The sequence below is a fragment of the Haematobia irritans genome, chromosome 1 (genome assembly GCF_050003625.1).
Source record: "Haematobia irritans isolate KBUSLIRL chromosome 1, ASM5000362v1, whole genome shotgun sequence".
Classification (NCBI taxonomy): Eukaryota; Metazoa; Arthropoda; class Insecta; order Diptera; family Muscidae; genus Haematobia; species Haematobia irritans.
In genome coordinates, this window is record NC_134397.1 from 218161776 (window position 1) to 218169592 (window position 7817).

The window sequence follows — 7817 nt, forward strand, 5'->3', positions numbered from 1 at the left end:
GCTATATATGGGAGATATATCTAAATCTGAACCGATTTCAACCAAATTTGGCACGTATAGCTACAATGCTAATTCTACTCCCTGTGCAAATTTTCAACTAAATCGGAGCAGAAAATTGGCCTCTGTGGTCATTTGAGTGTAAATCGGGCGAAAGCTATATATGGGAGCTATATCTAAATCTGAACCGATTTCAACCAAATTTGGCACGTATAGCTACAATGCTAATTATACTCCCTGTGCAAAATTTCAACTAAATCGGAGCAGAAAATTGACCTCTGTGGTCATTTGAGTGTAAATCGGGCGAAAGCTATATATGGGAGCTATATCTAAATCTGTACCGATTTCAACCAAAATTGGCACGGATAGCTATAATGCTAATTCTACTCCCTGTGCAAAATTTCAACTAAATCGGAGCAAAAACTTGACCTCTGTGGGCAAATGAGTGTAAATCGGGCGAAAGCTATATATGGGAGCTATATCTAAATCTGAACCGATTTGGCTGATATTTTGCAAGTTTTTCGAGACTCATAAAATATTCGGATGTACGGAATTTGAGGAAGATCGGTGGATATACACGCCAATTATGACCAGATCGGTGAAAAATATATATGTCAGCTATATCTAAATCTGAACCGATTTTTTCCAAAATCAATAGGGATCGTCTTTGAGCCGAAACAGGACCCTGTACCAAATTGTAGGACAATCGGACTAAAACTGCGAGCTGTACTTTGCACACAAAAATACATCAACAGACAGACGGACAGACAGACAGACAGACAGACGGACATCGCTAAATCGACTCAGAATTTAATTCTAAGCCGATCCGTATACTAAAAGGTTGGTCTATGATTACTCCTTCCTGGCGTTACATACAAATGTACAAACTTATTATACCCTGTACCACAGCAGTGGTGAAGGGTATAATAACGACAATATATATATATATATATATATATATATATATATATATATATATATATATATATATATATATATATATATATATATATATATATATATATATATATATATATATATATATATATATATATATATATATATATATATATATATATATATATATATATATATAACAGTGGCAACCATCGCAAGTCATCTTTTCATTTTTTTTAAAGTAGAAAGATTTTGCCTTTACACTAATGATTTTGCTATTGATTCTGAGCCAAAGAAACGGACAATTTATGTAAGTACTAGCGTAATCCGGCCCGCTTCGCTGCGCCTTCCGAAGCGTATTTGTGGGAATATTTTGTGTTAACTTAGTCAACCATATCCTTCGTGCTGAAAACAAATTCGAAAAGATTTGAATTCTTTCAAACAAATAGGACTACTTGCTTTTTCGTTTGTAGGTACAAATACGGCGGATATGCACGGTTCGTCTTAAAAAATGTCGAAGAGAGGGTGTACCCTTTCCACCAAATTTTTTAAATAATGTTCTGTATTCAAGTAGTAGGACAATCTTCTATATTTCTTGTGAATTTTAAGTGTGGTTTGTCAAGGAAAGGTATCCTTCTCCTCAACATACCTGAAAATTAAGCACTATATTATAATAACATACAAATAATAACATACTGTTTCCCATCCAATAAATCGGAAAAGGCAAAAAAAAATACCACACTAACATTTATTAAAATGATGCACCCTCTACGTTGGCTGCAAATTTCATGTAAATTTAAGTTCTTTACTAAAAAGAAGTCTGGCAGAATCCTGTGGAAAATTATTAAAATTATGTACCGACTTCCCATTTACGGACAACCATCCACTTTCAATTTAAGAAAAAAAAACGTACAAAAGGGAACCCTCTCCCTACCTTCGCTCCCCTCCGACGTGATATCGGACTATCACGTACCCTGTATTAATTTCACAAACTACTCAATGGTCCCCACACGCTCACAAAAAATCGCTTCTGTAACATATACTCCCAAACATATTTTGCTTCAAGCATATATATTTTTGGGTTTTGCCCAAACATTTATATGTTTGATCTCTTCTAATATATAATATGTTTGAAAGCATATTGGTCTAAACAATATATGTTTGGGTAGTCTAAGTTCCAAACATTTTGTATTTTTGCATCCAAATTCAATAAAGTTGTCTTCCAAAAAACAATATGTTATTATGTGAACATATAATATGTTTGGAAGCATTTTGCACCCAAAAATATTATATGCATAAAAAAAATTCTCGCAAACAATATTGTGCTCAAAATTTTATTTATTTATTTATATATTTACAATCATAATGAATTATGAAAATAAACAGGTAATATAGGTGCTAACAACATAGGTTTTCGACCTGAATGCTCAAAATTTTGTTTCTGCCCAATTGTATATTCCCCGACATCTTTCTCACTTCCACGGGATTTTTTAGATCTTAGCACCTTTTTCTGTAATACAAACATTGTAGAAGAAATTATTCAATTTTATGATTTTTTTATTTTAATTTTACCTTTTGCCGGACGGGGATTCGAACAGCGGACCACACAGTTTGTAAGGATCAAAGAAGTAGCTGATCAATTGCCCAAGGAAAAATAAAATGTTAATTTTGTAATAACAAGCAACAACCACCAACTTAATTCAATATCGCTCCCTGTTAAATAGCGCTCCAAGCTACTAAACACATATATGTTTATAGGCTATTTCTAAATTAATATATGTTTGCATCCAAGCATATTATATTTACAAACATTTTATGTCCCAAACATAATATGTTCTAACATATTAACATATATGTCCCAAACATGTTATGCTAGTTTATGAAAATTATATGCTTGCACTTAAAAATATTGTGTTTAAAAATTTGTGTTCCAAACATATAATGTTTATAGCCAAACATATGAAAAACAGTCTTTTTCATCCGTGCATAAATTCTGTCGAAGTAAATCGACAAAGTTTATGTTATTTCACTTTTCCCCTTCCCCAACCACATATCGAAAAATCATATACTAATTTGGAAATCATGTATTAATTTAACCACCTCCTCCCACGTTCCCTGTAAATTTCAAGTAGATCGGAGATGTTTAAATTTTGCTCTATTGTTTTAAAGTGACGTCACTTTCCCCGATACAATATCGTCAAACACCGAAGTAAATAGCACCCTTAACCTTCCCTGAAAATTCTTGAAACTTTCCTTCAAGTGCGGGGCAAGGATGGTTGAAGGAATATTTGTTTTTTTTTCAGTTTTAGAGGAGGTCCTCCTCCCCGACCAAATATCGAAAAGTGATGTAGCGTATCTTTTGTAAACGTCCCAGAAAATGTCAAGCAATTTATAAGCCCAAATTTCAAAAAGCAGGGCAACGGGCGGCCCCTCTTCCGTCCAAATATCACAAAATCAGGTATCAAATCCCAGCAAAAAAAATTGGAAGTTGTTCCACAAACATTTCTTTTAAAGCCCATCCTAGAATCCGCCATCGAGTTTTTTTAACTTCCGATGCAGTCCTTTTGGACAAGTCCACAAACATTTCTTTTAAGCGCATCGTGGGAACTCCCAATAATTTTTTTCCACTTCTGATGCAGAAAAATATAGAAAATTAATAAAAAAGTAAAAAAATAATAATAAAAAAAATAAATAAATTTCATTTCCGCTGGGATTTGAACCTGTGCCGTTTGACTTTTTCGCTTCCATGGAAGTTCTTTTCAGAAGGTTTTGCAAATTACGAAAATTTAAATTTTTTTTTTTGATTTTTAATGGAAGAAATATATTTATACGAAAATATATGCCGAAAATAAAATATAAAAACGATGCTTAACATAGAAAAATAATTTTTTTAGAAAAATATTTGATAAAAAATTGACTCTGGTGAGATTTGAAACTGCGTTTCTTATTTTTTTCGTTCACACTAATAAAGAACCTCTTGAGATGCAATTAGAATGTTATTCCTTGGTGTCGTATTACGATCATATCACAAACATTTGAATGTTTGTGATATGATCGTAACGCTTTATGTTCAATGGCGTTTGTGGCTGAGTGTGCTAAGGCGTTCTGTTATGGTGCATGCAAACCCAGGTTCAACCCCTGCTCGGAGCGAAAAAGTTTTTCAAATTGTAAAAATTAGATAATACGAAAATAATAGTGTTAATAAAAAACATATGGATGAAAAAAAAGTGAAATTGCTTGAAAATTTTTTCCCCTTTTTAAATTTCTTCATTCAAATTAACTTCCAGGGCACAACTTCTAAAGTAATGCAAAGGATCCAAAAAGGGAGTACTTCCGTCCTATGACAAGCCCATGCAAAATTCATTGGAGATGATCCAAGTTTGCACTACTTCCGGGTCACAGATTGGGGATCCAAACTACTTTTTTGGAAGCTCTTTTTTTGCTGGGATATTAATATCGTAATCTCTCCCCAGTCCTCTGTAAATTTCAAGTAACTTGGTAAAGTTTAATTGTTTCTCTGTATGTACTTAAGAGAAACGGATGTCTCCCTATGCCCTTTTATTTTCCCCCGACCAAATATTAAAAAATCAGGAACTTGATATAAATTTCATAACCTCACCCATTTTTTCCGTAAAATTTCAGTCGGGGGAGTTTAATTTTGTGTATCGAAAAATAATGTAGCGGATGTTTGTCTAGATGCCAACCCCAAACCTTTAATGAAAATTTCTAGCAAATCGCATAATTTGGTTCCAAGTTTCAATAAGTAGGGCAAGGAGGAGGTCCCCCTCCCCGTCCACATATGAACCCATCAGGTACCCCATATTAATTTCATAACCTCGCCGCATGTTCTCTGTAAATCTTAGATAATTTAGAGAATTCTAGTTTTTTCACTGTACTTTAAAAAAAAGTCGAATAAAGGAGAGGCCCCCCTTCGCCACCAAATATCGAAATATAAAGTAGGGGATCTTTGTCGAGATGCCAACCCCAACCTTCAATGACAATTTCAAGCAAATCGGTCAACTTTGGTCCAATTTTCAAAAAGTCCGACAAAGGGGTGGTCCCCCTCCGCGACCAGGTGCCGAAAAATGAGGTTCCCTATTTTCACCACATGAGCGCTTCTTTCGATCTCTGAAAGTTTCAAGTAAATCGGTTCAGTCGTTTCCGAGCCTACCCGGAACATGCAAACAAATAAATAAACAAACATACTTTGCATATAGATAGATAGATACCTTTATGACACAATTCTCTTTTGAAAATTTGAAAAAAATATTTACATGATATTAAAGATTGTGCAACCTACATTTTAGGATGCGAAATTGACAAAATATTAAGGAAAATTTCTTTAAAATAATGAAATTTTAAATAAAATAAAATTTATAATCTTCGCTTCAAATTTTGTTTCATTAAATTTAGGACACAAATTTTTTAAATTTGCGTCCCTCCGTTAAAGTCCCATGTCTTTGAACTAATGCTAATTTTCCTTAAAGTAAAGAAACACATTTTTGATTTAAAGAAATTGTCCTTAAATTAACTGAAATATTGAATCTTTAGATTTAAGATAAAAACGCTTCAAATATAGGCTAAGACTTATTTTGAAGATTTAGCGTCTTTGGTTTAAAGTTTTTAGATTAGGGGTCTGAAAATATTCTTTTGGTTCTTGAAAATCTAAATATTTTATAAATATTGTACTACAATTTCCTATTAGCAGCTTTTTTTCTACAAAATTGTACACCGAAAGATATTTGGCGGGGAAGTCTGCTAAAACAGCAAAAGGCCTGATGAATAGTCACTGATATAGAAAACAAAGCTATTTTTATATCCTACACCATAGGATAGGGGGCATACTAACTTTCTCATTCCGTTTGTACTACTTCAAAATATTGGTCTCAGACTCCATACACAATATGTTTTGTCTTCAATCACAATTAATCCACAATCACAATTGATCCAATTAATTTTTAATTGGAATGCCTTCAATCACAGAAATGATAGTATCAATAAAAAATTAATTGAAATTCAATTAAAAAATTAATTGATACTATTAATTTTTGTGTTTGAATTTTGTTTCAATTAAATAATTTGTTGAAGCAATTAAATTTTTAATTGAATATTTTTAAAACTCAATTAAGACTTTAATTGGAGAATTTTTCGTGACATTTCTTTCTGTGCATAATGTATATATCTTCTGGGTCGTGGTGAAATTCTGAGTCATTTTAGTGGTGTCCGTTCGCCTATAGAAATTAAAGGAGTGCACGTGACACGAAATTGTCGTGACTCACGAAAATTTTCGTGATTCGTGTGTGAGTCACGCTAATGACAACAGCGTGAGTGTGCGTGAGCGTGATTAACAAACCAAAATGTCGTGCGTGAGCGTGAGTCACGAGAATAATATTTTCGTGAGTGTGCGTGAGTAACGAATTACACTCACGAAAATATTCCTGCTCACCAACATAAAACGCTTAAGAGTTAAATTCAATTACAATTTTAGTGACACCTCCCAACAAACACAAGGATGCATTTTTCATAGGTAACGCCGTATCAATTTGATAGTGAATCCCATCTTCAACATTAATTAAAATGGCCTTGCAAATTGCTTGCTTTCAACAAATTTTCCAATAGATTTGAAGCATTAAAATGAAATTTAGTTTGAAAAGTTGTTGCTAATATGTTGAGAAATTGTTGAATTCTACTGTTGAGGGTAATGTCTGTTTTTTGTTGAAAACGCGATTTTCTCAACAATTTCTCAAATTAAATTCTAATCTAATTCTTTGAAAAAATGTTTGAAAGCGTATTGAATATAAGCATTTCCCCAATGCTTGTGTTTATTGGGCTGAGTTAAGAGTTTAATAACACTCGATTTTAATAATGCTCATGTTTTCAGACACTTCGGTAAGGTAAATTAATCATAAGATTATTCGTGAGTCACGGTATTTTTCGTGAGCCACGACGTTTTCGTGCGTGAGTACAAATTTTCTTTTCGTGAGTGTGCGTGAGCGTGAGTCCTACCAAAAAATATCGTGCGTGAGTATGATTTTTCAGTCGTGAGGGTGCGTGAGCGCGAGTAAACTATTACTCACGTGCACACCTCTAATAGAAATCACACTAACTTCTAAATGAAAAAAGCTATCGACACGTAATTCAGTCGCTGTATAACTTTGTATGTATTCCAGGGCTGCCAATAAAATTTCAAGAAAAATCTTTTTTTTTTTGACAAAAATCGTCATTTGCATTTAAAAATCGGCAATGTAAATAATATTAAAATAAAACATATTTTTTTGGGAAAAAACGAGAGTATTTATTTCATATACAAAACAGAAAATTAATATGCACAACTATGCATTTCAATAAAAAAAACATAACGATGTCAATTTTGCATAAAAATATCATTAAAATAAAAAGAATTTTGTGGTTAAACAAAAATAAAATAAAATAAATGTTTGTATAAAAATAATATTTTACTAAAATATTGTTTTTAGTTCGGTAACATTTTTTATTTAAAAGATACAAATTCTGAAAAAGATAAAATAATACTTTATTAAAATATTGTTTTTAGTTCAGTAACATTTTTTATTTATTTATTTATTTATTAATTTTTTTTGATGGTTTATCAGGTAGATACGCCTATATGTGTTATTGTCTTGTACAGAACTCATAAGCGTAGGAAGGCCTCTGGGGAGGGGGCTTAGACCCCCCAGAAAAAATTTAGCCCCCCCAGAATTTGAAAACCTATTTACGATTTTACATTTTTATAAAAAATAAACAAGTATATAGAACCGCACAAAGTTCCGCTAAAGACTTTCATGCACAATCGAATTACTTGGCTTGTGGTAGCAGTTGCCGATGGCAATATTTGAAGTCTGATATTTATGAAATAGAGCTGTGATTGAGCTTATGGTTTAGTTGAATAACTAACAGCCTGTCGA